Here is a 23,381-nt window from a genome sequence, read left to right as displayed (position 1 = left end):
ACGCCAAATGCATGCAATTTCTTCCCCCTTCCCTCTTGGACCCCCACATTAGGTAGCTTTTTTAGGATTATAGATCAGAGACACACTCAGATTCAAGTAAGTGATTGGCCTGAAGACCACGGGTACACTTGGAGGATAAAGGGGACAGAGGCCATCTCCTCTGCCACACAGTGGTGCCTCACAGCAAGCTGGAGGAGCCCGGGCCCCTGAGCCTTCCCGTTTCAACTTCCGAGTGCAGCTGAAAGTCTATTGAATGAAAAAAGGGTGGATGGCTGGATGGATGGATAGATGGGTTGATGGATGGATGAATGGACAACGGAACCATTTAAATAGGTTTCTAAAACCTGCCAGGAAACACCCACCCCTTTTAATTCTAGCCAAACTGAATGTCATCTTTTTGTTGAGAAATAGAGTAAAGCAGTGATGTTTAAACTTTTCTAAGCATCAGAAGAGGGCTGGTGAAAGATTCCTGGGTCCTGCCTCCAGAGACGTTAATGTTCTAGGGTGGGGCCTGAGATGTTGCACTTCCAACCAGCTCCCAGCTGTGGCTGAAGCTGTTGCTCCACAGGCCACACTTTGACTGTGGTGGAAGAAAGCAGACAGTCGACTTACAACACCCTTTGGAAAACAAGCACAGGAGCAAGATGAGGTCACCTGGCCTGGGAGAGTTCAGCAGGAGGGAGAAACAAAGTGCCTCTCCCAGCCCAGGGGTGGAAAGTGTGTTATGACACCAGCCCCTGCCTCCCACCTCTTCAAATCTGCTCTCCATCTCCAGCCTGGGATCTCTTAGAAGCCCTTATGACACCACAATGGCTTCATGGCAGATAGGGCTCTGGTCCAGAAGATAACACCTCCCCACAGGAGTTCAGGCTGCATGGAAATCTCAATAAACAGGGCGGAGTGTGCAGAGGGTGAGGCAGGCCACCCACTCACTACAGGCCTTCCAGCAAGGGCTAGAAGGCCTAGAAAGAAGAGTGTAATCTTCTGGCTTCCCAGACACACACGCTTGCACACGCACACACACACGCACATGGAGGAGGGCCCAAACCTCTCCCCTAGACACCCAGAAGGACTTCCTTGCTGTGGGTCCTATGGCTGATGGTAGCAGGGCCTCAGTTTAATATCCAGGTAAGATACTAACTTGCTGCATGGCCTTAAACATGTCCTTTCTGTTTTCTGGGTCTTATTTTCCCATCTGTAAAACAAGGTAGATGGACTAGGTCTCGCTTAGGGAAGGTACTGACCTTACCTGAGCCACTGATATGTTTATTAACTTTTTTCTCCAAAATATTTGATTGAGCAATTCCTGTGAACCAGGACCTGATCTATAGCACTGCACAGGAGAGATGAAACAAAGCTCATGCCTCAGGGAGCTGGCCCCATGCTTTGCACCAAATGCCAGATTCCTATGATCTCATTTTGCCTTTACTACAGTCACCCACGGGAGTTGGGTGCCATCATCCCTGCTTCACAGATAAGAAAACTGAGGCACCAGCAGGGTGTGGTGGCTCACACCTATAATCCGAGTATTTTGGGAGGCCGAGGTGGGCAGATCACTTGAGGTCAGGAGTTCAAGACCAGCCTGGCCAAGATGGTGAAACCCCATCTCTACTAAAAATACAAAAATTATCCAGGCACAGAGGGGTATGCCTGTAATCCCAGCTACTCGGAGGGCCGAGGCAGGAGGATCACTTGAACCTGGGATGTGGAGGTTACAGTGAGCTGAGATCACACTACTGCACTCCAGCCTGGGCAACAGAGAAAGACTCTGTCTCAAAAACAAACAAACAAAAAAGAGGCAGAGCTGGAGTTTACACTGTCAGTGCTTCCACAGACCATCATGTAACCCTGAGACCTCCAGTCTTGACCAAGCCCATGTCCTCTAGCTCTCTGCTTGGGTGAGAGTCATCCCTTCCTCAGCACCCTTCCATCAGCCTCCAAAGTCCACACCCCACAAGGAAGCAGAAAGACGGAGGCTGCAGGGAAGGTAGTTCATACTCCCTGCCCAGATTTGGAGGTTCCAGGCTGGGCTGAGGCTTCTACTTCCTCCCCACTGAGAGGACAGCTCCAGGCCAGGCTGCTCCCTTGGCACGGGGTGCTCTGAATCACAGGTGCTCTAGGAGTGCTGCCAGGTTCTTTTCAGGCCCCCCATCCCCACCCACCCTGCTTGTCATTCACCCCCAGTGCCCATACATGACCTGAGAGGCAGAGGGAGCCCATCCCTCGGGTGCTAACGCAGCATGGCATCAAAAAATGAGACCGGTCCTGCATCTGCGCACTTACCCACAAGATTGCAATCCAGAAACTAGAAAGAGGCTATTTTAACTTCAACTTGCAAGGAAGTTTAGTGTCACTATGGAAAATAAACTTGATGTTGAGCTACATAGGGTGGGACTCAGCACCACCATGATCCTGTCAGTGCTCGGGGTGTAAAGGTCTCAGCCGGCCTTGGCTCGATGCCTCACTTTCCCACTTTAAAGATGTGCCCAATCATTTTACACTGCCTGGAAAACTTCTCCTTTCGCTTCTGCCTCCCCAGAATGCTCATTTTTCATGGCTTCATTCACCTACTGCGTCCCCCAGGAAGTTGTTCTTAGCCTCGGCTGCCCCCAAGTCAGCTCAAAGTTCCACCACTGGACGGCTGAGCTCTGGGAACCCGGTGTCCTGCCTAGGCTGTTTGCTGGGTTCCTTTAGCCTTCATCAGGGTAAGGAAGATCACCGCACACCCAAGAGGCCCTGCAGGGGCTTCAGGCACCACCTGAGTCACTGCTTTTCTTTGGGGGCCTGCAAAGTTAGAAGGCAGTATTTGCCTTTTACGCTGACTGATGCAAGCATACAGCGGCATTTTCTAGAGGATTCAAGACTGCAATTCTCAAAAAGTCGAATGCAGAAAGAAGCACACAGGAGAACTCAGTTGTCTCCTCTGAAGTGAATCACCAGAGAGATTCACAAAAACCTAAAGGAATGTCATTCTTCTGCTCAGGTTTCTTTGTTTTAGGAAAATAGTTATTTTTTATGAAAAATATATGTTCATGTGCAGTGTTTATTCTTGTTGCTGTTAAAGAATTAATAAATATTTTGTAATTTCTCAGTTTTAATTCTTAATGTGGTAAATAACCAGAGATATTTAACAATATTTTGCCTAAACCAAAGCTCTTTCGGGTCCTCAACAACTTTTCAGAGTGTGACAGGGTCCTGAGGCCAGGCTTGAGGACGGCTGGCGGAAGTGCCCCGCCCACCACAGCTGATTGGATGAGGAGCGGGGCCAGACCAGAGGGCAACCAATCCAGAGGCAGACTGTGGTGTGGGAATCGGCAGGGGTTGAGTGGAGGAACCCAGCTGTGCACGGTGAACTGGAAAGGCAGCCAAGGGAGAGAGCCTGTAAGGAGGCCTGGAGGGAAGCCAGGGAAGAATTGGGGCCACAGAGCAGCCACGTCTATAAGGAGCAGGGGCTGAGGTGCAGGCCAGATACACAGGAAGAAATGAATGCAGGAGACGGCGTGCAACAGAAAGAAGCAGAGAAGCAGCGGAGACCGAGGTACCTGGGGATGATGCAGGGACTGCAGCTTCAGGGACTTGTGGCAGATGCACAGGGTGCCTCTGGCTCCCTGGAGCTCCACACCGCAGTCCCAGCTCTGTCTGCACTCCACTGCTTTGATTCACCCAGGTCCCCACAATGAGACTCTTTTCACTCAACCTCTCGTACTTGAGATCAGCTGAACACCTCTTTTCTGCTCAACCAAAATAGCCTTGAGTTCTGTCCTGGCTCTGGGATCCAGCGGTCCCCTCGCAGTCAACATGGAGATGCTGAGTGCAGCTCATCACGAGGACTGACATCATCACATATGTAAGGGCCTGGCATGTGCCGGGCCCTCAACAGGTGTGGCTAATATTAGCATGCTTGCTCCTGCCTCGACTGCTACTGTCTTATTAGCGGTGGTATTAATATCACAGCAGGAAATGGTCTCCAAGGTCACAGAGCTTAAGCTCTCAGTTTTACTGAGGGATGAACAGCAAGGCCAGGAGCAGGTCAGAAGCAGAACTGGAACCAGAGCCCACTCTCCTGTCCTGTGAGAGTGTAAGCTCCCTAGGGGGAGGGGCCATCCAGCAACTCCACATCCACACAACCGTCCATTCCTTTTCTCAGAAGTCATTTCTTTCAACACATCCCATGGGCTCTGTGCCAAGTGCTATCTCTCCACAACAGGGTTTGGTCCAGAATTGGTTCAATCAATGTTTGTAGATCGATCCTTGGCCTCTCCCTTCTGGCTAGACACGGGGAATCCAGGCCAGGGGTAGGGGTTGGAAAGGGTTCCATGAGCCTTCCCCATGAACACCAGTCACCAAAACATCTGTTACTCCCAGCAGCTCTCTTGCACCCACCACCTGCCCTGAGTTCTTTGGTGGTGAGCAGGGCCTGAATCCTCATCCCTTTAGCAGGGGAGGAAACAAGGCCCAGAGAGGTATAGTGCCTGTCTCAGGACACACAGCGAGAGCCAGGGATGGAAACACAGGTCTGTCAATGCAAGTTCCTGATTCCAGAGTGAGCTGAGATGTAGCTGAGATCAGGGTCTCAGGGGTAGGCAGAGGGGAGGGTCAGAGAGGGGCATTCCTGGGGTGTGGGCATCACAGAATCCAAGCCCCTGAAATAGCCACTTCTTCTACTGTCTGATAGCTGAACAGCTCCAGCTTCAAATACTTCACACTCAAATAGTGGGACATCCAGGCCAGAAAAAGCCTGGTTGGTCTGCAAAGGAAGAAAGATGGGGCCACTGGCCTTGCAGAGCCTCCCATCCCAGACACGGTGGAGTGAGGAGAAAAGGCGGCGGCCGCGCTCAGAGCTCCAAGAGAGCCTCCTGGGCAGGAGCTAGGTGGGCAAACAGAAAGGTGGGGAGGCCCTGCCTACAGAAGCAGCAGCCTGAGTGAGCGCTGGGAGCCTGCAGAAGAGGTTGGACCCCAGCAGTCTGGGCGGGGATGAGGCCAGGTCTGGTATGGGGACCCTTTATACCCTCTCTTCCCACCCTGTACTTCTCAGTCCCAGCTAGAAGCATGATGTATTTCCCCACCTAGAGGCGAGGCTCCCGGAAGGCAGGCCTGGGGTGCTGAATTCAGAGCCTGGCCCGGAACAAGTGCTCAGTAACTATGCGGAGTGGGTGACAGCAGATACAGGCTAGGAGGGCCTGGGATAACTCTGAAAACAGAGCTTCTGTGCAACAACAGGCTTAGTCCTTGTTTCCTGATATATTTTGGCTGTTGCCACCAAGTGGGAAAGGGAGTGGCAGGTGGGGGTACCTGGAGTAGGGGAGTGATCTGACAGCAGAGGTGTCTGCAAGGCCCAGGAAGAGGTCAGGGCCCCATCCTGCAGGAGCAGCTCTGCTGGCAGCTGGGGCAGGCTCCCAGGTCCAGAGACGCCCCATGCTCCACTGGAGGGATGAGGCCACAAGGCTGGTCTTTGCCCCCCACTGGAGTCTGAGGCTCCAGCAGCTGATCTGGGCCAGCTTGGCAGACAGCTGGATCTGGGAATAAGCCTTCCTCACTAGGCTACAGGAAGGAGCGATGCTGCTGGGGCCTGATGTGCATGCAGGGAGAAGGCTGGGGTACCAGTGCTGCCCAAGGACAGCTCCTCTTACACCTATCCCTGGTCCAGTTCCCTCGTTGTCCTTAGCAAGTGGGAGACCAACTGAAGCCTCTGAAGTCTCCAAGGTGGGGCCATCGGCTGAGGCCCACAATGACGTCTGTACTTCCCCAATCACAAACAGGCATGCACACACCCACAGGCACACACTCACACACACATGCCCAGCGTGGGCTCTGTGCAGGCGGGGCCCTGCCACAGGAAGGGCTGGTGCGGCCGCCAGGCAGCAGGCCCCGCACAAAGGCAGAGGGTTGGGGGGCGGTGTTGGCAGCGCAGGAGTGGGGGAGGGCTGCGAGGGATGTGGCTCAGAGCCTAACAGGCCACCAGCAGCCGCGGCATCTGCTTTTTCTCACCTCTAAAGGGAATCGATTTGTCTCTGACTGATTTCCCTGACGTCTAGTTTTCTTCTCCGCCCGGCTGTCAGCCCAGCCACTGCACACAGGGAAGTGCGGGGGGGGGGCACCCTGACCGCCTGCCTGCCAGCCTCTCTACCGCCTCACTACACCACCCCCGCACACACACACCACACGCTGCACTCACACTCACACGCCCGACAGAGAAACCCACACCCCACACCCGCACTGCAGCCTCCCGTCCAGACACCCACACTCCCACCTGACAGACAGACCTGCCACACACGGTACAGACATATGTAGACAGACGCATGCGCAAGCGTGCACACACACACACACAGTACAAATACACACACAGACAGACCTGCCACACATGGTACAGACACAGGTATACAGACACTCTGTTTCACACACACACACCACAGTACAAACACACACACACAAACACACACTCCCACCCCACAGACAGACCTGCTACACACGGTATAGATACTCACACATACACACACACCACACAGTACAAACACACACAGGGACACATGCAGGCACATCACACACAGAAAGATGGACACACACACACATAGACCCACACACAAAGCCTCCACAGTGACATCCCAAAGCACCCCAGAGTCATCACCATAACCCACACACACACTCACACACACACTACATTACCACTCTCAGATACCAAAAGGGACACTGGTACACACAAGCCTCATACTACCAGATGGCCCCAACACTCACACACCCCACATATTCACACAGCCACACAGGCTGCATCCCTGCTCGCACAGCTACACACACCACACACACATTCACACTCCCTGATCCCCACCAACACTCCCCTCGACATGAGCAGCCACAGTCATGCACACCCACACAGTCCCAGGCCACATGGGCACTCCTCACTGTCCCCGCCCGCCCCAGCAACCCTTACTTACTTCATTGTGGAGCTGCCTGGCCCCCCGAGAGTAGTAACGGCCCCTTTGGTGGAGGGAGATATAGGTGTGGTCCAAAGAGGTGGGCAGGGCCTGGCTGGGGGGCACTGGAGATCCCAGGGTGCTGCTCATCTGAACAGGCTCGTTGCAGGGCAGCCTGGGTGAGGAGCTGGACCCTGGCAGGGCTGCAGTGATTTGGGGCAGGGGTGGGGGTGCCAAGTGCTCAAGATTACCAGGATCGAACCAAGCTTTTCCAGCACAAGGTCAGGGCTTCCCAGCACCCCAAAGGACCTCGGCCAGTCAACAATAATGATGGCGGTGAGCAGAACAAGGATAACACAAACTGATCCTCTCTGTGTCCACAAAGCATGTTCCCATCTATGATAGCTCTAGATTGGATCCTGGAAACATCCACTGGGGTTGGCATTATTCCCACCTCACAGATGAGGAAACCTAGATCTGAATCTGAAAAGGGACTTAACCAGGGTGCTGCGTGGGCAGCGAATTTAGACCTGGAATCCAGGTCTCCTGATTCCCTGGCCAGAACTCCAACCAACCAACCAACCAACCAGAACTCCAGATAATGGTCTGTCTGTCCTCAGAATCCTCCTAAGGCCATCCACACTGGCACCACCTGCCTAGGGAACACTAAGGAAGCCCTCAGCATGAGCCCTGGCAAGGCGCAAGTGCATGTGTACGTGTGCATGCAAGGTGTGTGAAGCTCTGCATGATTGTGAAGGCATGTGGCAGGTGTGGGCAGCAGGCCCCACAGGTGGGTGCTGGGAGACAGCATGTTTATGTAGGTCATATGTGACTGTGTAGGTGGGAGAGCTGTGTGTGTAGGGATGTGCTGCCAAGGGGATCCAGGTGCAGTTGTGGGTTTGTGTGCATGCGAGGGTGCTTGTAGGAGAGACCATGTGAGGGTGTATGTATCCATGGGAGAGGTGATGTGTGTGCCCCAAGAACACACCAGCGTGTGTGAGCATGACAGTGCACACCATCACAAGTGTGCCGACCACAGGGCATGCTCCAGATTAGGGGGCGGCTCCCCCCACGCACCTGTCTGTCTGCTGGTCGCCTCCCCTCCCCTGGGGTTTATCTGGCCCAACAGCCTAACTCGCAGATAATTGATTAATAGAACTGGTGCTTGGCTCTTCAAGGTCTGGCTGGAGATAAGCAGAGACTCGAGTACCAGCGAGAGGGGGTGCTGAGGATTCGGGGCTATGCTCGGAGCCCACAAACCACAGATGCCCCCATCCCCAGCCTTCGCCCACCTCCCCCTCATGCCTGTGGTCCACACACCCACCACGGTAGCACATGCAGGGCAGGAGCCCACAGTAAGCCACAGAGTGCAGAGCTGGGCAGGCCCCACCTCCCACCCTGCCTGCCTCAGAAGCTGAGCTGAGCAATGAATGGCTGCTGAGCAAATAACCTCCCAGCTGGGAGTCCACTCACTCACCACTTCCTTCACACATCCATTCTTTCTAGCACCTGACCTAGCACCTACCAGATAGGGGGTACAGGTGGCACCAGGAGCCCCAGAGGCCAGGCAGACACAATCCTACCTCGGGGCCATCACAGCCCTTGGGGCCTCTGAGGACCCTCCCAGGCCAGCAAGACACATGAGGAGACAATAACATCAACCCCAAAGCCCAGTCACATAAGGAGAAGCCACGAGCTCAGACCTGCAGTTCTTTTCACCAGGTCCCTGGCAGGGGTCAGAGGGGAGGGATATTTGAAAATGAACATGCACAGCATGTCCAGGAGCACCAGACCGGAAGACTGCCCCCACCCCACTGATTTCCTGTTCTGTGCCAGACACTGCAGCAGAGCTGTGTAGGGGGCTTGTCCTGCTACCTGCCAGCAGCCCTGTGAGGTAAGCACTGCTACTCTCCAAGGTAAGGGCCTGAGAGAAATGAGGGTAGACAGATAAGGTTCCAGAAAGACCCTTCCCTTAAGGGTACAAGAGAAAGAGGCCATGACTGTCAGCAGAGAACGCCCAGCTTCTTCCAGGGCTCTTTCTAAGCTACAAGGAAACCCCCAGGGCCAGACGCTCGAGATGGTCAGGGCTTCCTGGAGGGAGGGCAAGAAGGACAGTGGGGACGTCTGTCCCTAGCTCAGGTGCAGGGGGCAAACTCATGGCCCCTTGCTGTTTCAGGTGTGGGCATATATCTGCAGCTTCAAGAATGCCACCTCGGGAGCCGGGGAACCTTCTGGACTTGACAGTCTTCCATCCCCTCAAGGAGCAGCAATGGCCAGATGGCCTCTGGGGCAGCTGCTGCCTCTACCCTGCCAGGCAGTCTTCTGCAGCATTCCCACCATTGTGGCCTAGCCCCAAAATGGCGCCCCAACAGTCTCCCTCAACATAGCCTACTTTAGACCCTTAATTTGGAGAACTATCAAAGGCCAGGGCCAGAAGGCCTCTGGGACCTCCCTTTTTTTTCCAGTGGAGACACTTCAGCCAGAGACAGGGGGCAGCAGGCTGGCTTCTGGTCACCAGGCAGGTACACAGCAGGACTGGGATTTGAACTCAGGCCTCCTGATGCTCAGCTCAACCTTACAGAGAGTACAGGGGCTAAAGCCATCTCATGTGAGACCTAATTCAATTTTCCATCCTTCTTTTTTTCTTTCTTTTTTTTTTTTTTTTTTGAGGGGGGCAGGGAAACAGGGTTTTGCTCTGTCATCCAGGCTAGAGTGAGTGCAGTGGCACAATCATAGAGCTCACTGCAGGCTCCAACTCCTGGGCTCAAGTGATCCTCCTGCCTCAGCCTCCCCAGTAGCAGGATGACAGCCACTACACCAGAGTAATTTTTCTTTTTAATTTTTGTAGAGACAGGGTCTTGCCATGTTGCCCAGGCTGGTCTTAAACTCCTTGCCTCAGGCAATCCTCCTGCCTCAGCCTCCCAAAGTGCTGGGATTACAGGTGTGAGCCACCACACCCAGCCTCCTTCTTTCCTCTTCTTTCTTCTACTACATCTCCTGCCCGTTATTCTTCACCTTCTACTCTTCTCCAAGCCCTGCCTCTTTTCTTTCTTTTTCTCATTTTTCCTTTTCCTCCTTCTTCTTCCTTCATCTTGCTTAAGTGAAACAATAAAATGTCCTCCTCTGGTTGCAGATAGGAGCATCTATCTGTGTGAGGGAGTCCTCAGGGGCCTTATTCCCCATTGTGGTGGGCAGCATAACAGCCCTCCCAGAGATGTCCACACCCTGGTCCCTGGAGCCTGTGAATATGTTAGGGTACATGGAAAGGAAAATTAAGGCTGCAGATGGAGTTAAGGTTGCTAATCAGCTGACCTCGGGATGGGGAGATTAGCCTGGATTATGTGGGAGGGCCTGACGAAATCACAGGAGACAGGAAATGGAAGAGGGAGGCAGAAGAGAGAGACCTAGAGAGGTGCAGCATGGGAAGGACCCGGCCTGACACTGCTGGCTTTGAGGATGGAGGGAAGGCCTCCTCTAGAAGCCAGAAAGACGAAGCCTTGGACTCTCCCTTAGAGCCTCCAGGAGGATTGCGCCCTGCTGACACCCTGACTGTAACCCAGTGGTACCCATTTTGGAGTTCTGGCCTCGTAACTGTAACCCCTGTTGCTTCACATCACAACTTCAGTGGCCATTTGTTACAGCAGCATAGGACATGAACACACCATTCCACGCCTCCCATGGACCCCTAGGTGCATTTCTCCGGGGATGGGGACTCCCTCCAACCTCAGGCAGCTCCCACTGCTACCAAATCCCTCCCCATGGGATCCAAAATTGTCCTCCTTGGAGCTACTTTCCAAAGCGTCCGCTCTGTACCCCCTGGGCCCCTCTCTGCTAATTTAAGGCAGTGATCATGGGATCAATCCCCTCCATCCTTTTCTTCTCTTTGCCCGGCAATCCCCAGAATTCTTTTCTGATTCCTCTGCCAGAAACTCCCCTCAAAGAAATATTTCCTGCTCCAAGCTTCCCTCAGAGTTCCCGGGGTCATCCATGCCCAAGCCAAAGTTCTCAGGAGCATAGACTCAGTCGACCTACCAAGGAGGCATTGAGTAGGATGGAGAGCATGGTTCCAGCTGGCTGTGTGGCCTTAGACAAAGCCATGGCCTCTCTGGACCTCTGACGCCCCATCTGTACATGGGATAAAATCCTGTGAGTTTGGAGGAGGCCCTTGGGACACAGTGGGTCTTGCCCTCTCTGATTTTTTTGCCAACACAACTCTCAAGCACCTGCCTTCTCTCTGTGTTGCTTGTCATTAGCAGGAGAGGAAAGAAGAGGAGAGGAGAACAGAGAAGGAGAAGGAAGACATCCATCCCTACAGAAATTGTATTCAAGTGTTTTATTGTATGCTCTGGCTCGGGCAGCACCTTAGTTAATGGTGTGTCAGATGATGGTACAAATTTATAGCTGAAGGTTTACATCACAGACAGCTGGAATGAATGACAATAAATTAATTTAAAGTGCTACCAAAGTGTTCCCCAAAGTATATGTGCTTATGAGCTCTGGGCTAATAATTTATAAATGCATGCCTTTTATAATCCTGGTCTTAAGTCTTGAAAGCAGCTAGTTAAAAAGCAGTCACATGACATAAATTATTTTTATTAATATCACAAGTGCATGATTAGGGTGGTGGGAATGGTGGTCACCACCAGTCTATGGTTTCTGCAGCCAAGCATCTCGTCCTTTCTCCCCATCCTCTGGCTCTGAGAGGAGGGGACCTCACAATCTCAGGGTCCCAGGTCCCTGGCACAGCTACCAGGGCCTGAGCTAGTGCTCCCACATCCTAACCCCCCTTTCCTGGGTATGGAAGGACATTCTCATCGAATACGGGTTTCCTCTTCTAATGGCTTCCTGCTGCTCAGATGCAGGGAGCCAATATCTTTGCATGTGCATGCAGACAGTCAACACAGACATTCACACAAACTCAGAGAGAGAGAGAGAGAGAGAGAGAGAGACTTGCTGAGTCTCAGTTGCTTCACTTGTAAAATGGGCATCACATCATTGACCTCACAGGCCCCTTGGGAGAATTGATTAAGGCTATATATTAGCACTCAATGAAATATATTGTTATTAGAGGCTGTCTCTACCTACCTACTCTGCAAGGAGATGGAAATGTACAAAGTGGTTTATACAACCAGGAACCTTGTGGTTGGTTGGCCTGTTCAGATCTTTTGATAAAATTCAACGTGACTCTATCCTTCTGGAAGCCCATTCCAAACGCTTTTCCTCTAATGCAAATCCCAGCAGTGCCCTGGAACCCTAGCCCTGCCATTTTCTCAGTGGATCCATCAGTGATTCTCTTGTAGGTGCACCCTGTCTTGTGCTGCATTAAAGATTACCCAAATGCTTTGCAGCTCTTCTCACCAAAAGATGAGGTCTATTTCTCCACTCCATGATTTTGGGCTGGACTGTGACTCACTTTGACCTATAGAATATGGTGGCAGTGACACTGTCACTTCCAAGACTGGATCTTAAGATATGTGTAGCTTCTTTTTGTTTTGTTTAGAGATAGAGTCTCACTCTGTCACCCAATCTGGAGTGCAGTGGTACAATCATAGCTACTGCAGCCTCAAACTCCTGGGCTCAAGTAATCTTCACACCTCAACCTCTCAAGTAGGTAGGACTACAGGCGTGACCACCATGCCTGGCTAATTTTTTTTTAAAATTTATTTATTTGTAGAGATGGAGACCTTACTATGTTACCCAGGCTGGTCTCAAACCCCGAGGCTCAAGCAATCTTCCCACCTTTGGCCTCCCCAAATGCCGGGATTATAGGCATGAGCCACCAGGCCCAGCCTGTAGCTTGTTTTGGAGCATTTCAAATACTCTTCTTAGAATCCAGCTGTTTGGCTGTGAGGAACCTAATCAAGGTGGAAAGGCCTCATGGAGGCAGCCCCAGTCCAGATCCCAGCCAGCATCCAGCATCAGCCCCTGCCATCTGAGTGGGTGGTGTTTATGCTTTGGTCAAACCCTTAGATGACAGCAGCCCTAGTGTATACCACGTGAACCAGAAGAAGCGGCCAGCTGAGCCCAGTCAACCAAGAATTGTGAGAGATAACACAGTAGTCCCCGCTGACCCACAGCTTGTGGTCAACTGTGGTCTGATAATATTAAATGGAAAAATTCCAGAAATAAACAATTCATAAGTTTTTTTGCACAATTTTGTGTATCGAGATGAAATATTGCACTGTGCCACTTCGTCCTGCCCAGAAGATGAGTCATCCCTTTATCCAGCACAACCAAGATGTCTATGCTCCCCACTCCTTAGTCTCTTAGTAGCCTTCTTGGTTATCAGATCAGCTATCAGGGTATTATAATGTTCCTGTTCAAGGTCGATAGAAACCTAATGTTACGTCAAAATGCCTACATCAGGCTTGTCCAATCTGCGCCCCACAGGCTACATGTGCCCCAGGATGCTTTGAATGCGGCTCAACACAACTTTATAAACTTTCTTAAAACATTATGAGACTTTGGCCGGGTATGGTGGCTCATGCCTGTAATCCCAGCACTTTGGGAGGCCGAGGTGGGCAGATCACCTGAGGTCGGGAGCTTGAGATCAGCCTGACCAACAAGGATAAACCTCGTCTCTACTAAAAATACAAAATTAACCAGGCATGGCAGCGCATGCCTGTAATCCCAGCTATGCAGGAGGCTGAGGCAGGAGAATTGCTTGAACCCGGGAGGTTCAAGCTGAGATCGTGCCATTGCACTCCAGCCTAGGCAACAAGAGCGACACTCCATCTCAAAAAAAAAAAAAGAGAAAAAAAAATGAGACTTTTTTGCAATTTTTTGTCATCCCCTCAGCTATCGTTAGTGTATTTTATACGTGGCCCAGGACAATTCTTCTTCCAGTGTGGCCCAGGGAAGCCAAAAGATTGGGCACCCCTGGTCTACATCATTCACCTCCCCTCATCTCATCATGTAGGCATCTTACCATCTGACATCATCACAAGAAGGGTGACACAGGACAAAAAGGCATTTTGAGAGAGAGATCACATTCACATAACTTTAATAAAAGTATATTGTTATTATTGTTCTATTTTAGTATTACTTACTATCGTTAATCTCTTACTGTGTCTACTATTTTTTGTGCTATTTTGTTCTGAATTTTTTTTTTTTTTTGAAACAGTCTCGCTCTGTCACCCAGGCTGGAGTTCATTGTCGAGATCTCAGCTCGCTGCAATCTCCACCTCCTGGGTTCAAGTGATTGTCATGCCTCAGCCTCCCAGGTAGGTGGGACTATAGGAACCCACCACCGCACCCGGCTAATTTTTGCATTTTTAGTAGAGATGGGGTTTCAACATGTTGCCCAGGCTGGTCTCGAACTCCTGGCCTCAAATGATCTCCCCGTCTCGGCCACCCAAAGTGCTAGGATTATAAGTGTGGGCCACTGCGACTGGGCAACTATGTCTAAGTTTTAATTTAAACTTTATCATAGGTGTGTATGTTTACGAAAAAATATAGTATACATAGGGTTTGGTACAATCCATGGTTTCAGGTATCCACTGGGGTTTTGGAAAGCATCCCCCAGGGATGAGGTGGGACTACTGTAAGTGGCTGTTGTCCGAAGTCCCTAGGTTTGAAGCTGGAATGCCCCTCTGTAGCAGCTCTTCCAGTCAGCTCGTAGACATGCCCAAGCCTCTCGTCTGAAGTTCCACTTGATCTTGATCCCGTGGTCCTCAGCAGCTCCAGCCTTCACTCACTTCCCCACTGGCTCCCCTTCCACCACTCCTCCAAAAGGGTAGTCTCCAAGGTCACCAGGGCCTGGTTGTGCCTGAGTCCTAAGGCTGATCTGATTTGCCTGCTTCCTGGGGTCCGCTGCCTCTCTTTTCAACACTTTCCCCCTTGCTCCTCTCGGTCCTCACCTCTACTTTTCCGTGCCATTTCTTTCAGGCTGCTATGTACCCCTGTTCCCACTCTTTCAATCCTGGGGCTCTTCAGGTCTCTGTCCTGAGCCCTGCACCCTGCGCCATTTCCATTCATTTCCAGGCAAGCTCGACTCCCTGTTAGACACCAACATCTCCCAAGTCGCTGTACTCAGCCTACATTTCCTCTCCAGGCCAAAATGTTCAACTGCCTGCTACACTTTGCATTTGATCATCTTGCAATCACTTCAGCCTCCACAGTTCCCACATGTACTCATCATCACCACACTCCCTGCCCCTCCTCCCTCACTCCTCTTCCAAAGATTGGCACTGCCATCTATTCTGTTGCCTGAGTTCCAAATCTGGGATTCAGTCTCATTTCTCTCTGCACCCCACCTAAAATCAGTCACCAGATCCCGGCAAGTCAGCCTCTAAATTGATCTGACATCTATTGGTCCTACTGCTGTCACCTGTTCCCAGGCTACTGCCATCCCACGCTGGACCCCCACCCACACCTGTGCACTCAGTCCTTTCTCCATTTGGAGGCAGAGACCCTAATCACATCACTTTCCAACTCAGAGTCATTCCACAGATCCTGCTGCCTCTAGAACAAAAGCCACACTTGTCGATGTGACTTAGGTGCTCTCCGCATCTGTCCTAGGACCACCTCTCAGCCCCAAATCTGACCACTCCTTAGAGTCACACCAGACTTATTCCTCTAACCTGCTGCACACTCACAGATGGGTCTTGACACCTCTGCCTTTTTTGCCAGGACACCGTGCCCTCCTCTGTGGTTCAGCTGACACCACCTCCTGCAGGCCTTCACTAACCCAGAGAAGTCTTATCTGGCCCCCTACACCAGTGGCTGCCCTGCTGTCTACCCAACTACACCCTTGCCCTGCCCTGCTTTCCCTTCCCTCAGGACACATCTCCCTTGATGTCAACATCAACTCCCTTGATGTTACTTGTCTTCTCAGCTGAATGGGCAGCTCTGGGTAATCAGGAACCATTTATTATGGCCTAGCATGGCATCTGGCATGAGTAGGCACTCAATAAATATTTGTGAATTAATGAATAATAAGCATCATCGCCTTGCCTCCTCCAATCCCCATGAAAGCCTGATTTGAACAGATTTGTATAGGAGTCTCTGCCTTCACCTCCCTTTCACCTGCTCAGCCACTTGACACCCATCTGGGGAGCACCCATCCTGTGCCCAGCCCTGGGGTGGGCACACAAATCACAAAATAAATGGATTAACAATACTATTCAGAAATAAAAAAGACCAAACTGCCAACGCACACAGTCACAGGGGCAAATCTCAAAAGTAATAGGCCAAGTAAAAGATGCCAGACACAAAGACTGCAGGCTGGATGAGTCCATTTATGCAACATTCTAGAAAAGGCAAAACGATAGGAACAGAAACAGATCAGGGCTCCCAAGGTGCATGTCACAAGAGGAAGAGTCAGATGGCAGCTGAGTTGCCTTGTTTTTTTCTTCAGAGACAGGCAGGGTCTCACTCTGTTGCCCAGGCTGGAGTGCAGTGGTATAATCACAGCTCACTGCAGCCTCAACTTCCCAGGCTCCAGTGATCCTCCCACATCAGTCTCCCAAGTATTTGGGACTACAGGCATGCATCACCATGCTTCGCTAATTTTTAAATTTTTTGTAGAGACAGGGTCTTGCCATGTTGCCTAGGCTAGTCTCAAACTCCTGAGCTCAAAGAATTTTCCCCCTCCCTTAGGCCTCCCAAAGTGCTGGGATTATAGGCGTGAGCCACCGAGCCTGGCCTTGAGTTGCCTTTTTAAAACTAACCACATTATTCACCATCACTTCTGACACATTCTACTCATGGGAAGCAAGTCACTACAGCCAACCTATATCAAAGAGGAGCGGAATTGAAGTCCACTTTTTGATGGGATGAATGTGAAAGAATGCAGAGAACTGTTTTTTGTTTGTTGTGTTGTGTTTGTTTTTGAGACGGAGTCTTGCGCTTTGGCCCAGGCTGCAGTGCAGTGGCATGATCTCAGCCCACTGCAACCTCTGCCTCCCAGGTTCAAGTGATTCTCCTGCCTCAGCCTTCTGAGCAGCTGGGATTACAGGCATGCACCACCACGCCAAGCTAATTTTTGTATTTCTAGTAGAGACGGGGTTTTGCCATGTTGGCCAGGCTGGTTTTGAATTCTTGACCCAGATGATTCACCCACCTTGGCCTCCCAAAGTGCTGACAGTATATGTGTGAGCCACCAAGCCCAGTCTAGGGAACTGTTTTTAAACTGTCATAGTTTCCACTTGCCTGTCCGGCACCGTGGCCACAGACGCTGACACTCACAGTGTCTACAGGTAACAGAGCATCATGGACAGCTGGTGGCCCAAAGGCAGCTCTTTTTTTTATTGTAAGAATATAATTATAATAATATTAAAAGAGTATTTGGGGAGAAGAGAAAATCAGCCCTCATTGCTACTTATTCTCTGAGTAACTATAAGTCATTTAGCTTCTCTATGCCTCAGTTTTCCTGATCCATAAAACAGACATAATTCTAATTCCTAACACATAGTGTTACTGTGAGAATTAAATGTGATAATTATGTAAAATGCTTAAAAAAACACATGATAATTCCTAATAACATTGCAGTCTCTCATGAGCTGGCTGAAGGAATAAATAAGATAATCCATTAAAAGAGCTAGGAGGGCAGTGCATGGTACATGAAAATAAATAAGTTATATGTTATTGACATTATAGTTATGATAATAATTATTAGACACAGCTTCTCCAGGATAATGTGCAACTTCTTAGACTGCCATTCAAGGTCCTCTGAAAATCCATCCCTGCCTATCCCTCTGGTTCACTCTAGCTCTCTCTCCATAATTGCAGTGGCAGAATCACACGTCACTGTAGGCTGGAACTCCTGGGCTCAAGTGATCCTCCTGCTTCAGCCTCTGGAGTAGCTGAGACTACAGGCACATGCCACCACACCTGGCTAATTTTTTTTTTTTTTTTTTTTTTTTTTTGAGACAAGGTCTTGCTTGTACCCACTGCCCAGGCTAGTCTTGAACACTTGGCCTCAAGTGCTCCTCCCACTTCAGCCTCCCATGCCTGATCACCATCCCTGAAAGTGCTTGAGTGTGCCTTGAACATATAACCTTCCCCTAAGTGGACCCTTCTCCCAATATACCCTCCTTCAGGCCTCTTCCTGGTGAACTTACATTATCACAAACATTGGACTGGGAGTCAAAAAGAATTGGTTGATAAGGTCTACTTTTTGCCATGCTATAGTAACCAGTGATCAGAAAAAAGTAAAAATAAAAATAAACATAGAAGGACCTATTTTCACACAGAAGCACAGGCCAGTGATTCCTGAGAACAGGGACACAGATGAGATAAACTCTGATGGTCCAGTTTTCTCATTGGAGGCACATTTGAGATCACTGAATGAAGAGAGAATCCAGGTGGAGCACAACAATCTCACTGAGCTGACGAGACAAGAGATTAGGGTCCAGGGAGCCTGAGGCTGCTAGAAGTTGTGGACAGAGCACCAGAGAGGAAGGATCTAGGCAGAGAAAGAGCTCCAGAAATCTGCATAGGGGTCCTTTTGAGCCTGTAGCCAAGTTATAAGCTGTGCATGCCTAGGGTGAGAATTGATAAGACCAGGCAAAAACCAACTATCAGAGGAAATTGACTACCAGGAAGTTGAAGGGCTACATACAGGGGCTCATACAAAGTTGGGAGAGTTGGAGTTCCAACCAATCAGGGTAAAGAAGGCTCATGGATCAACTTAATAAAGCTTGAAAATGAGCCTCAAGAAAAGCAACCCCATCCACAAGTAAACAGGTTACCTGCCTGTCAAAGCAATATCTTTAATACTCTAAAGGAAGGCAACAAAACCCAAATGCTAAGCGATGTCCAGCATCCAAACAAAACTACCAGATGTGCAAGAAAGCAGGAAAATGTGACCCACAGCCAGAAGAAAAATAATTCAACAGAAACAGAACTAGGTGACAGAAATCATGGAATGAGCAGACAAATACATTAAAATAGCTATTACAATAATATTCAAGGATTAAAAAAAAGGAACATAATGAAGAAATAAATGAAAACCATGTAAAAGAAACAAAACTTCTAGAGCAGAAAAACACAATATATGAAATGGAAATTTAACAGGAAGGAATGAATAGCAGATACAGTGCAGACAAAAAGATGTATGATCCTGAAGACAACAGAAATCACAAGGAAAATTAGAAAATGTTTTGAGCTGAATGAAAAAATGAAAACACAACATGTTAATATTTGTGAGATGCAGTTCAAAGAGTGGTGGAAGGGAAATGTTTGGCTTGAATTGCTTATATTAGTCAAAATGGAAATTCTAAAACATTTGTGCAGAAAAGAGAACAGGGCAGGCCTGAGACTACTGGCCTTAGAAAGGCCTTCTTACCAGGCTGGCCTTTGACTGGTGCTAAGGTTTGAGTCTATCCCCTCCAAAACTCATGTTGAAATTTAATCCCTGATGTGGCCTTAGTGAGAGGTGTTTGCGTCACAGGGGCGGATCTCTCATGAATAGTTAAGGCCCTCTCTCTCCAGATTACTTATTGCAAGAGCAGCTGGTTATAAAAGCAAGTTCAGCTTCCTGGACTCTCTCTTGCTTACTCCTCCGCCATGTGTTCTCTTTGCACACATGACCACTCAGCGCACATTTCTGCTTCTCTGCCACGTTTTGTCCCAGCATGTGGCCCTCATCGGAAGCCAGCCAGATGGGGCACTAGGCTCTTGAACTTCCCAGCCTGCAGAATAGTGAGCCAAAATAAATGTCTTTTCTTTATAAACTACCCACTCTCAGGTATTTCTTCATAGCAACGCTAAACAGACTAACATAACTGGCATCTGGAAACTTGGATGTCAGGAGGTTTCCATCATTCCTTGATAAAAGTGCCTTGCTGTGTCTAGATGATTGACATAAACAATATGGTTTATGCTGAGCAATGTTTTCCTTCTGGCAGCCTAGAATGTTGACATGTGCCATGCAGAGGGTGCCTATGTGGTGAACCCCCAATACAGACCCTGGGCATGGAGCCTCTAATGAGTACCCCTGGTAGACAGCATTTTACATGTGTTGTCACAACTCATTGCTGGAGGAATTCAGTACGTCTTGTATGACTAGAGTACACCATGAGCAGACTCCTGGAAGCTTATGTCTGCTTTTCTTCAAATTTTACCCCATGTGCTTTTCCCTTTGCAATTTTGCTTTGTATCCTTTGCTATAAGAAATCTTAGCAGACAGCTGATTCCTATAAGTCCTACTAGAAAATCCTGGAACCTGAGGGTGGTCTTGGGGACTCCCAACACACCACTGATTCACCTAACAAAGTTTAACCAAAGACCAAATTAAAACCAAAGTAGAAGGAAGGGTATAATAAAGAGCAGAAACCAACAAAAAGGAAAATGGGCATGCACTTACAGAAACTCAGTGGAAACCATAGCACATGCTTTTGAAAAGATTAACGGAAATCAGGGAACTTCCAGCTAGACTGAATAAGAAAAAAGAAAACACAAATGACCAATATCAGGAATCAAAGTGGATTCATCACTACAGATCTTACAGCTGTTAAAAGGATACTAAAATAATATTATAAATAACTTTAAGATCACAACTTTGGCACCTCAAATATACGAGACAAATTCCTTTAACAATAGAAATTATTGGCCGGGCACAGTGGCTCATGCCTGTAATCCCAGTACTTTGGGAGGCCGAGGTGGGCAGATAACTTAAGTTCACAAATTCGAGACCAGCCTGGCCAACATGGTGAAACCCTGTCTCTACTAAAAATACAAAAATTAGCCAGGCGTGGTGACACATGCCTGTAATCCCAGCTACTTAGGAGGTTGAGGCAGGAGAATTGCTTGAACCCAGGAGGCAGAGGTTGCAGTGAGCCAAGATCGCACCATTGCACTTCAGCCTGGGTGACAGAGCAAGACTCCGTCTCAAAAAACAAACGAATTATCAAGACTGGCATAAGAAAAACAAAAAAAATAGTTCCATATTTATTACAGAAATGTAACTCATAAAACATTCCCTAAAAGAAACTCTAAGCCCATATAGATCTATAGTGAATTTTGTCAAATATTTATATAGAAAATAATACCAAACACAAATTCTTTCAAACCATAGAGGGTGGAATACTTCCCAACTTGTTTCACGAGTTCAGCAGTACTGTACTTACCAACACCAGACAAACATAATACAAGAAAACTACAAACCAATGAAAAATCTCAGCAGACTCTTTTAAAAAACATAAATCGACAAACTGATCCTAAAATTTATATGAAAATGAAAAGGACTTCCTAGAGTACCCAAAACACTTTTTTAAAAATAACAAATTTGGAAACCCCGTCTCTACTAAACAAATTTGGAGAACTTATGCTTCTTGATTTCAAGATTTACTACACAGCTACAGTAATCAATAGAGTATGGTATTGGTATAAGGGAAGATATATGGATCAATGGAACAGAATAAAGTCCCCAAGTAGGGGGACTATGCAACTGATTTTTTTACAAAAATGATAAGGTTATTCAGTGGGCAAAGAATTGTATTCGTAAGAAAAGGCATGAAAACAAACAAATACCAGACTTCCAGTTTCTATTCCAGCGTGTAAGGAGCATGGGAATCATTGCTCTCATCCTCACAATAAGAAAACAGCTAAACAAACTGAAAATCAACAACTCTTCTTAGATTCATCAGAGAATTGAGGCTGCGGGGCAAACTAATGCCTCCAAAACTGGCAAGATAGACAAGTGAAAACAGAGAATTACAACTTATCAGAGCAGAAACCCATCAGCAGAATCCTCTGCGGGAACTAGTACCAGATTACTTTTACCTAGTACATCAGATCTAGCTCTCAACAATTTATAAGGCACACAAAAAGGAAAAAAAAAATACAGAAAAGGCGTAACAAGCACCAGACCTAGACACAAATATGACAGGGATATTGGAATTATCAGACCAGAACTTTAAAGCAAGTATGATTAACATGCTAAGGTCTCTAAGGGAAAAGGTAGACAACGTGTAACAACAGATGGGTGATATAAGCAGAGAGATAACAATTCTAATAAAGAATCAAAAAGAAATGCTAGGAATGAAAAACATTGTAACAGAAATTAAGAATGCCTTTGATGGGCTCATTAGCAGACTGGACACAGCAGAGGAAAGAATTTGTAAGTTTGAGGATACGACAATAGAACTTTCAAAACTAGAAAGCAAAGAGCAAAAAAGGCTGAAAGAAGTTGAACAGAATATCCAAGCAGGACTACAAAAGGTATAATATGTGTATAATCGTAATGTCAAAAGAAGAACAAAGAAAGGAACAGAAGAAATATTTGAAGCAATAATGACTGACAATTTCCCAAAATTAAGGTCAGATACCAAACCACAGACCCAGGAAGCACAGAGAACAGTGAGTAGGATAAATTCCAAAAAAATCCATACCTAGGCCTGTCATATTCAAACTGCAGAAAATCAAAGATAAAGAAAAATCTTGAAAGAAGCCAGAAGAAGAAAAAAAAAAAAAAAAAAAAAAAAACCCGTATCTATTGAAAGAACAAAGAAGATAAGAATTACACCAGACTTCTCAGAAACCATTCACAAAAAAAAAGGAGTGGAGTGAAATATTTAAATTGTTGAGAGAGAAACAAAACAAAACAAACAAACCAAAAAACCCATCAACCTAGAATTCTATATGCTGCCAAATTATCTTTCAAAAGTACATACTTTCTCAGACAAGCAAAAATTGAGTGAATTTGTTGCCAGTATACACGCCTTGCAGAAAATGTTAAAAGAAGTTAGAGAGAAGGCAAATGATACAGGTTAGACACTCAGATCTACATAAAGAAAGAATGCATAGAAGGATAAATGAAGGTAAAAAAAAAAAACTTTATTTTTCTTATTCTTAATTGATACAACAGATAACAGTTTGTTCAAAATAACAGCAACAATGTATTCAATGATTATAGTTTATGGGTTGGTAAAATGAAAGACAGCAATGTTACAAGGGAAGAGAGTGAGGGGAAGGAATACTTTTTATTATAAGGTACATGCATTGCCCATGAAACAGTGTAGTGTTATTTGAAAATGGAGTTGGATTAGCTGTAAATGTATATTGCAAATTCCAGAGCAACCACTAAGAAAAGCAAAAAAAAAAAAAAAAAAAAAAAAAAAAGTATAATGATATGCTAAGAATGAAGATAGCACAGAATCGTATAAAATGCTTGATTAAAACCACAAACAGCAGAAAAAGAGTGGAAAGCAAAACTAAGAAGGAAAAACAAGGGCAGTAACAGAAAACAGTGACAATTACGATAGAGAAAACAAATAGATATCTATATGGACCTCAACTCCACCTCACATCATTCATAAAAATGAATTCAAAACGGACCATATATCTGAACATTAAAAGCGAAAACTATAAAACATCTAGAAGAAAACTGCAGAGAAAATATTTGCAGCTTTGTTGGCAGGCAAAGGTTCCTTAAACAAGTCATGTCAAGCACTAACTAGACAAGCAAAAACTGATCAATCAGACTTTTACTCTTCAAAAGATACAATTAGGAAAATGAAAAGGCAAGAC

At 47.8% G+C, this 23,381-nt stretch overlaps 1 protein-coding gene across 1 annotated transcript in view; it reads left to right on the top strand.

The window, feature by feature from the left end:
- The window catches only part of PPIF (peptidylprolyl isomerase F), an 860,147-nt gene that overhangs the window by 527,642 nt on the left and 309,124 nt on the right, over window positions 1-23,381 (top strand). The window lies entirely within an intron of this gene.

Source organism: Macaca thibetana, chromosome 9 (assembly GCF_024542745.1).
Source record: "Macaca thibetana thibetana isolate TM-01 chromosome 9, ASM2454274v1, whole genome shotgun sequence".
NCBI classification, from domain to species: domain Eukaryota; kingdom Metazoa; phylum Chordata; class Mammalia; order Primates; family Cercopithecidae; genus Macaca; species Macaca thibetana.
This window is presented reverse-complemented; position numbering and strand designations above follow the sequence as displayed.